Genomic DNA, 7,739 nt, shown 5'->3' with positions numbered 1-7,739 from the left:
TCGTTCATTGCTTGTTGCTCTTGATGCAACGCTCGTTGTGCGCCAAAGAGGTGACTCTTGGTGACGTATGATGACATTTCGTCATCTTGCTCAATGAAGAGTGGGTTGGTAGAAGTACTCGGCCTATCCATCATTCCAAGCAAAAATGTGAGTGGTAAGAAGAGAAGAACTTATACCAATGTACCTTGACCGATGTTGATGATGAATCAAGTTCACTCAAATGCAGACAATGAAATAGCACTATTGGTACCAATCCTTGTCGGTTCTCACACCTACACAAGTAAAAGCTTATGGTGGAGCTTGGTTAGGATGGTGGCCCAAAATTGATTGCAATCGTTAGTTTGAATCAAAGATGTTGAAAAAGATTCGCAAATTCGCAAATGCAACAAGTAGGCCAAGCAAGAAGTGGAACACGGAAACACACACGCAAATAGAATAATGGGATTGTGCAAACCAAAAATGAGCTAAAATGTGGAATCCACGAAAATGCTCTTTTTGCACAATACTCGAGAGACGCTAGCATGATTCCACAATAGGCGGATTCAGAGCTTGTGCACAACCTACTAAGCAAAAATGCAACGATCTCTATCCCAAGTATGCTATTTGTATGGTATTTCGGTGTTATGATCCAAGATAATCGAGTATGACAATCTTAATGTAGTATGATGCTATGGTTCTTGATTATAAGCTCTTTGCTTATTTTTCTCTTTTGCTTAAAAGCTTGGTTGGCTCTTTCACTTTTGAGCTCTTTTGTCATGCGATACTTCACGAACCAAGATAGAAATTGTATATGCGATGACAACTTTGTGACACAAGAGATGATATGGTGTGTATGGTATGGTGTGATCACTAATGTGCACAAGTCACGTTGCTGGCAATACTCAATGGCTAGTCTCGATGGGTAAGCTACGCAAAAGATGGGGTATGATGGTTATCAATGCAATTCCAAGGTATGACAAAGATGTCGTCGAAGTTACCGTCCGTAGCGAAGATGAGTAGTCGGCGAAGATGAGGGTTGGTGATGTTGATGTCGCACCGTACCTAAATAGCCCAAACACAATAGGACGCGGGAAATCACAACTCAAATTCTCGAACTCAAAGTCTAATGGTGGTACGGAGGGTTTATCGTGGGGTTTGGCAGGTGAAAGTGGTGGTGGTCGAAGTGGGGGGACTGCGTAGGCGTAGGTGGTGGTGGTAGAGAACTGCAGAAATGCAGTTTCGACAGAGGTAGTCGGATGATCCGGGCCAGGAGCCGGATGATCCGGGCGCGTCCGGATGATCCGGGCCAGGGTCCGGATGATCCGGGTAGGTCAAACGCGATCAGGAACTGCTCAGGATAAACTCGAAAATGACGAGAATTTCGACGATTCCGCGGATTTTTGATGGATTTCAAGGGGGAGAATGTGGGGAAAAGCAAGATCCACGAGTTACACACCGAATCCACGGATCAAAATCAACAAATCATCATCAACACCAACAAATCACAAAAAAAATTGGGTGCTATTTTTGGTGGGGATTTTCGGATTTAGGACGAAAACAACAAAATCAAGCTAGAAAAAGAGGGGCAGGGGCTCCAAAAACGTGATCAACGTGGCTCAAGATACGAAGATGATGTAGGGCGGATCCCTACGGGGGCCGATGTCGGTGTCAAAACCGGCGGATCTCGGGTAGGGGGTCCCGAACTGTGCGTCTAGGCGGATGGTAACAGGAGACAGGGGACACGATGATTTTACCCAGGTTCGGGCCCTCTCGATGGAGGTAAAACCCTACTCCTGCTTGATTAATATTGATGATATGGGTAATACAAGAGTTGATCTACCACAAGATCAGAGAGGCTAAACCCTAGAAGCTAGCCTATGGTATGATTGTTGTCCGTCCTATGGACTAAAACTCTCCGGTTTATATAGACACCGGAGAGGGCTAGGGTTACACAGAGTCGGTTACAATGGGAGGAGATCTTCATATTGTATCGCCAAGCTTGCCTTCCATGCCAAGGAAAGTCCTATCCGGACACGGGACAAAGTCTTCAATGTTGTATCTTCATAGTCCGGGAGTCCGGCCAAAGGTCATAGTCTGGCCATCCGGACACCCCCTAATCCAGGACTCCCTCAGTAGCCCCTGAACCAGGCTTCAATGACAATGAGTCTGGCGCGCAAATTGTCTTCGACATTGCAAGGCGGGTTCCTCCTCTGAATACTTCATAGAAGATGTTTGAACACAAGGATAGTGTCCGGCTCTGCAAAATAAGTTCCACATTCCACCGTAGAGAGAATAATATTTACACAAATCTAATCTGTTGACGTACTCTGTAGCGTGACGTCACGCCACAGCCAAACCATTATTCAAATCATTTTACTGTCCCACCTCAGCGTGTTTAGCGAGGCGGTTTCCTTGGCACGTCTTGTCAAAGCAGAGATCGTGTCCCCTTATTCCGGGATTCTCATCAATACGGGCGTGGGTAACCCAACCGCGCCATTAACCGCGGCGCTTGGGAGATAAGCGAGTTTTATTAGGCTGGTGGGGGCTCATAGTTTCGGCCGCCCATATAAGGGATAAGGATCTACCCTTTCCATCTATGCATTCTTCCTCCTTTGCTTATCCATTCCTGCGCACTCGAGCTCCAGCGCCCAAGTCCGCATTTCCCACCTCAACCTTCTCCAATCATGTCCGGAGCGGGAGGTAGATGGATGGCCTCCACCGTCACGGAGGGGCACATCAAAAAGTTGAGGAAGGTCGGATACTTGTCTCACGACATCGCGCACCGGCTTCCAGATGAGGGGCAACTCATCCCCACCCCTAGGCCCCATGAGAGGGTGGTGTTTCTTACCCATTTTCTCCTCGGACTGGGCTTCCCACTTCACCCATTTGTCCGGGGGCCCATGTTCTACTATGGCCTGGATTTCCATGATCTGGCCCCGAACTTCATCCCCAACATCTCGGCGTTCATCATCGTGTGTGAGGTCTTTCTCCGCATCTAGCCCCACTTCGGCTTATGGCTGAAGACCTTCAATGTCAAGCCGAAGGTTGTGGGCGGCCGACAAGCGGAGTGCGGAGGCGCCATGGTGGGAAAGATAGCCAACGTTACATGGCTCGAGGGCGCCTTCGTGGAAACCATCAAAGGGTGGCAATCGGGGTGGTTCTACATCACTGAACCGCGTGACCCTGAATGGGCAGCGGCCCCCGAATTCCGATCTGGCATCCCCACACGGCTCACCTCATGGAAAGAGACGGGCCTATCGTGGGGTAATTCGGCAGAGGCGACCGGACTTCAAACCTGCGTCAAAGACCTGATCGACAGGAAGGTTAAACTTGTCACCGTAGTCTAGGTCATGCTCTTCCGCCAGATCCTCCCGTGTCAACGACGGGCTTTTAATCTGTGGGAATTCGACCCGGCCCAGCACCAAACTTTGTCCATGCTCTTCGACACAACGCACAAAGATGCCTGGAAGGTGCTTTTCAAGAGCTCTAAGGTTCTCCCTCCCATTAACGAGGATCGCAGATTCTGCGTGAAGCGTCAAGCCAGAGCGGTAAGCTCAATTTTCCCATTACGGGGTATTTGTTTTCCATAGTTTGACTCTATGCGGGATCTAAACTCCCATCCCTTTAACAGGACTAGCAGAAGAAGGCCAGACAGATCAACTATCCGACTCCTTTGCCCGAAGACCTAGCAGACGCCCGTTTGACAAAGCTGCTGGTTCCGGCACCCCACGTGGTGCCGAAGAAGAAGGCCAAGAAGAAGGCCACGGGGACTCGAAAGAGTTCCCGACGCCTGGTGGTGTCGGACTCGTCGCCCGATGACCCCGAAGCGCCCTCCGCCTCCAAAGACGAGGAGGAGGAAGAAGAAGCCTCCTCCCCTCCAGCGGGGGGAGGAAAGGAGAGGAAGGCCGCCCCAACTGGGGAGGCTGGAGGGTCCAAGAAGGGGAAGACCATTCTTCCGGACTACGCCTTCGACGCCGAAGACGGCGGAGAGGAATGGCCATCCAGGGTCAAGCCCCTAGCAAAATCGTAAGTATCCCGATACCAGAATAACTTATGGCGTTCCTCTTTTGTACAGTACCTTCTGACGCCGAATTCAATCATGCAGTCCGCCCAAGGCTCAGCTCGGCGATTCGTCGAGCGGCTCCCTGGATTCATCTGATGTGAATATCTCTTCACTCCCGACGGCCTCCTCCCCTCGCCCTACGGACGATGCCGAGGTGGAGTCCCAAAAGGGACTAAACCAGGAGGAGGTGGTCCTGGAGGCGTCGCAAGGCGACCTCCCGGACTCCAGGCCCAAAGGGGGTGAAGCCCAGAGGGATCTAAGTCCGGCCCTGGGCCGGACACCGCTTCGGAACCTTCAATGGTTCCGGAGTCCGATAGGCGGCCCCTTCGTAAGAAGGGCATGCCTACGACACCGGCGGCCTCCGTCCAACCAGAGGCGCCGGACAATTTGCTGGAGGTGCTTAATGGCGCCTCCATCGACGAGGAGCACCACACTATTATGAGTGCGGTGATTCAGAAGGTTCAGTCCGCCAAGAGCGGGCTGACAGAAGCCTGTACCAGCCTTCTAACAGGCTTTGAGGTATGTATTTAAAACATATAAAAATGTTACCGCATAGACAGTAGCCCCTGATGCTCAGTGTGGTGTTCGGAAAGAAAAGTCGCAATGAGGATCTAAAAAAAGATATACGCAGGAGTCTAACATAAATATGTCAATATGGGAATGCAGGCTGCGCTGCTGACCTCTCACTACTAGGGAAAACCCTAGCAGTAGCGCGGGTTTTGTGCTCACTAGTAGCACGGGAGGGCGTGCTACTAATAAGGCGCTACAGCTATTGCTTAGCAGCAGCGCGTGCCTGCCTGCGCAATTGCTAGGACAAATAGCTGCAGCGTTTGTTCGGTACCACGCTACTGCTAAGGTAACTACTTGCAGCGTGTTTTCTGTCCATCGCTACTAGTACTTTTTTTTATTTTTTTATTTTTAGTGTATTTATGCGCCATCGTACAAATATTGGTACAATACCAGTTATGAGGTTTACATCATTATGTCCATAACAGTGTGTCAAATGAAGGTGGATTAGGTTCAAGTGGAGGAAATATGTGGTGCATGTCAAAAGTATACTACTAATCCAAACTTGATCTAGTTTGGACTAGTAGTACTTTCGATGTGCACCACATGTTGCCTCCACTTGAATCTAATCCGCCAGCACAAGCTATTTAATCATCCTTATAGTCATTACCACCAACAGTATTTATTTCTGTCTAAAAAAACAGTATTTATTTAATCACCACTAACACTATCTAATATTAATCATCATAGTCATTACCACCAACACTAGCTATTTTATCATCATAGTAATATAGTATAGCACATCATCATCCTCAGACTCATTTCTAGCTAGCTAATCACTCCTGCTGCTCTCTGAGGTAAAATAACATAAAACATGTATAGCTCTCCTCCTTGATCAAGCTGGAGCATGCAGATGAACCTGTCTCCTAATCATGGGTAGCACATCTGTTTGCTGCCCCCTAGTACTTCTCTGCGCTCCCCCATCACATATTTGGTCCAGTCTTGCACTATTAAGCATCCGTCGCTAATCTTGAATGCACTAAAGTAATCTGTAGGATATCTTGGCCATAAGATGATAATACTCATGGTACCTTTAGTCTCGATCCCATAAGGCACAACATTCAGCGGGAGTCCCTGTTGAAGAACATCGTATGTTAACATACTTAGCAATGAAGTTTAGTTTCAAAAATAATGTATGGAAAAGATGCACTGATGACAAATAGTAAAAATCTTACCATCCTTCCTAAATAGATGTGACCGTAGTTCATTACGAACACTATTGGTCGCACATTTTCAGTACTAACATTTCTAAATGCAGGAAGAAAATTTGTCTTGACAGTATCAAGATCCTCAAGCCATGAAACATAATGACTGAGCTCCTCGCAGTTGAGTTCAGCCCCAGGACAGTATACGGTCCTATCTACCAAGCACTGGACATGTTTGCTTGCACCGAAATAAGCTGACAATACAAATTAGTTGTCAACTATTTTTGAATAAACAATATCAAAGACATAAATATGGTTGAGAAACTTACATAATGGTATAACGGGAGGCGTCTGCACATCGACCCAGATGTCGGTATTACCTTCAATATATCTTTCGGACGAATATCAAAGGTGATAACCATATCAGGCTCAAATGCATAAGTCTTGCATAGTGCTCGCCATGTTTTGCATCCAAAATAGGTGTAGTCGTCTGAATTGTACTATTATGCATGGAAAATATAACCATGCTCGGTCTTCAAGTAAACTTTCTTTTCCTCCATACTATGACTGAAACCTATCTTATCCAATACAAAAACTCTTGCATGGCAGGGGATACGCTAGTAGAATAGTAAAAAAAATAAGTGGAAGCAAATGAAGCAGATGTCATGCTTAATTACGAAAAAAGACTTGTCGCTGTGACTTACTGTATCCACTTCGAAGTTCTCGTCCATCTTGATGCTGAAGCGCCTATCATCATCTAGGAAGATTCCGTCGCACAGGCCGCGCTCGTCTTTGCAGTATTTCCAAATACTGAAATCATTTTCGTCGTCGGACATTTCCTATGTTCATAGTTAAAACATTAATTGAAAATCGATCGAAGACAACTACCAAGATACTCAACACACAAATCCGGGCACTCGATATTTCCTACATATTCTGGCACAAGTCATGCCAAAATTCACGGAAAAATCCAGCATGACCTTTGCTAAAATAGGACATACCGAGCGCCTGAAATTTGCCGGGACGGAAATGAATCAACACTCCGGAAAAACATAGGCCACTCGGAGGTGTAACCTGCAAACATGACGGGCCACTTGGATATAGAGCAACACAAGATATACATTTCAAAATATCTTATAGGACTCAAATTAGCATGCATTCAATAAGCAAAAGTAAATCATCTCATACGTCCGTACATCGTCGAATATTATCACTAATACATCATGAATAGTGTCATACATATAACATCACTAATACAACTAAAACCCTAGCCCACGACGGGTATCGGCGCGGGCAGTGGACACCCACAGAGAAGGAACCATCACGGGATCATAGCTCCAGTGAGATCCCCGGAGAACCTGCCAGGTATTGGAGAACGGCATGTGCTCCAACGCAAACAAGTAGCGATGGACGTGCACGTCCTCCTCACTGACACGGTGACGCACCACCTCCGCGGAGTCCTCGAGCCTCTCGATCGTCACTGGCCCACGCGACTGCCACCAAAGAAGGTTCGGGTCAACGATAGGCTGGCTCCTAACCAACCTGCGCCCCCCGGTAGGTAGCGCCTCCCAGTACCACCCCGGCGGAGCCCAGTCCTGGACATGGCCGATCTGGTCAAGCAGGTGTGGTCCTCCGCCGACTCGACGACGAGGATGTGGGATAGGCATCGTCCACGTCGAGGCGGGAAAAATTGCTTTAACTGAAAAATAGAAACAAGTTCTTACTAACTAGTTCTATTTATTCAACTAGTTCTTACTAAAAATAAACTTACCATAAATAAAAATATTCTAGTACCTAATTAGTACCTAGTTCTTAATATGCAACTAAAATAAACTTAGTATAAATAAAAATAAACTTAATATGCAACTAAAATATAAAGAAACTCTAGGCAGAGGTAGGGGAGAGGGAGGAGCGGGCATGCTCACCTCGGGTGCCTGCGACGAGGGAGGGGCAGGGCGGCGTCGAGGTCGGGGTCGGGGCTCGGG

Source organism: Triticum dicoccoides, chromosome 3B, assembly GCF_002162155.2.
Source record: "Triticum dicoccoides isolate Atlit2015 ecotype Zavitan chromosome 3B, WEW_v2.0, whole genome shotgun sequence".
Taxonomy (NCBI): domain Eukaryota; kingdom Viridiplantae; phylum Streptophyta; class Magnoliopsida; order Poales; family Poaceae; genus Triticum; species Triticum dicoccoides.
The sequence above is the reverse complement of the archived record's forward strand: the minus strand, read 5'-3'. Positions refer to the sequence as shown.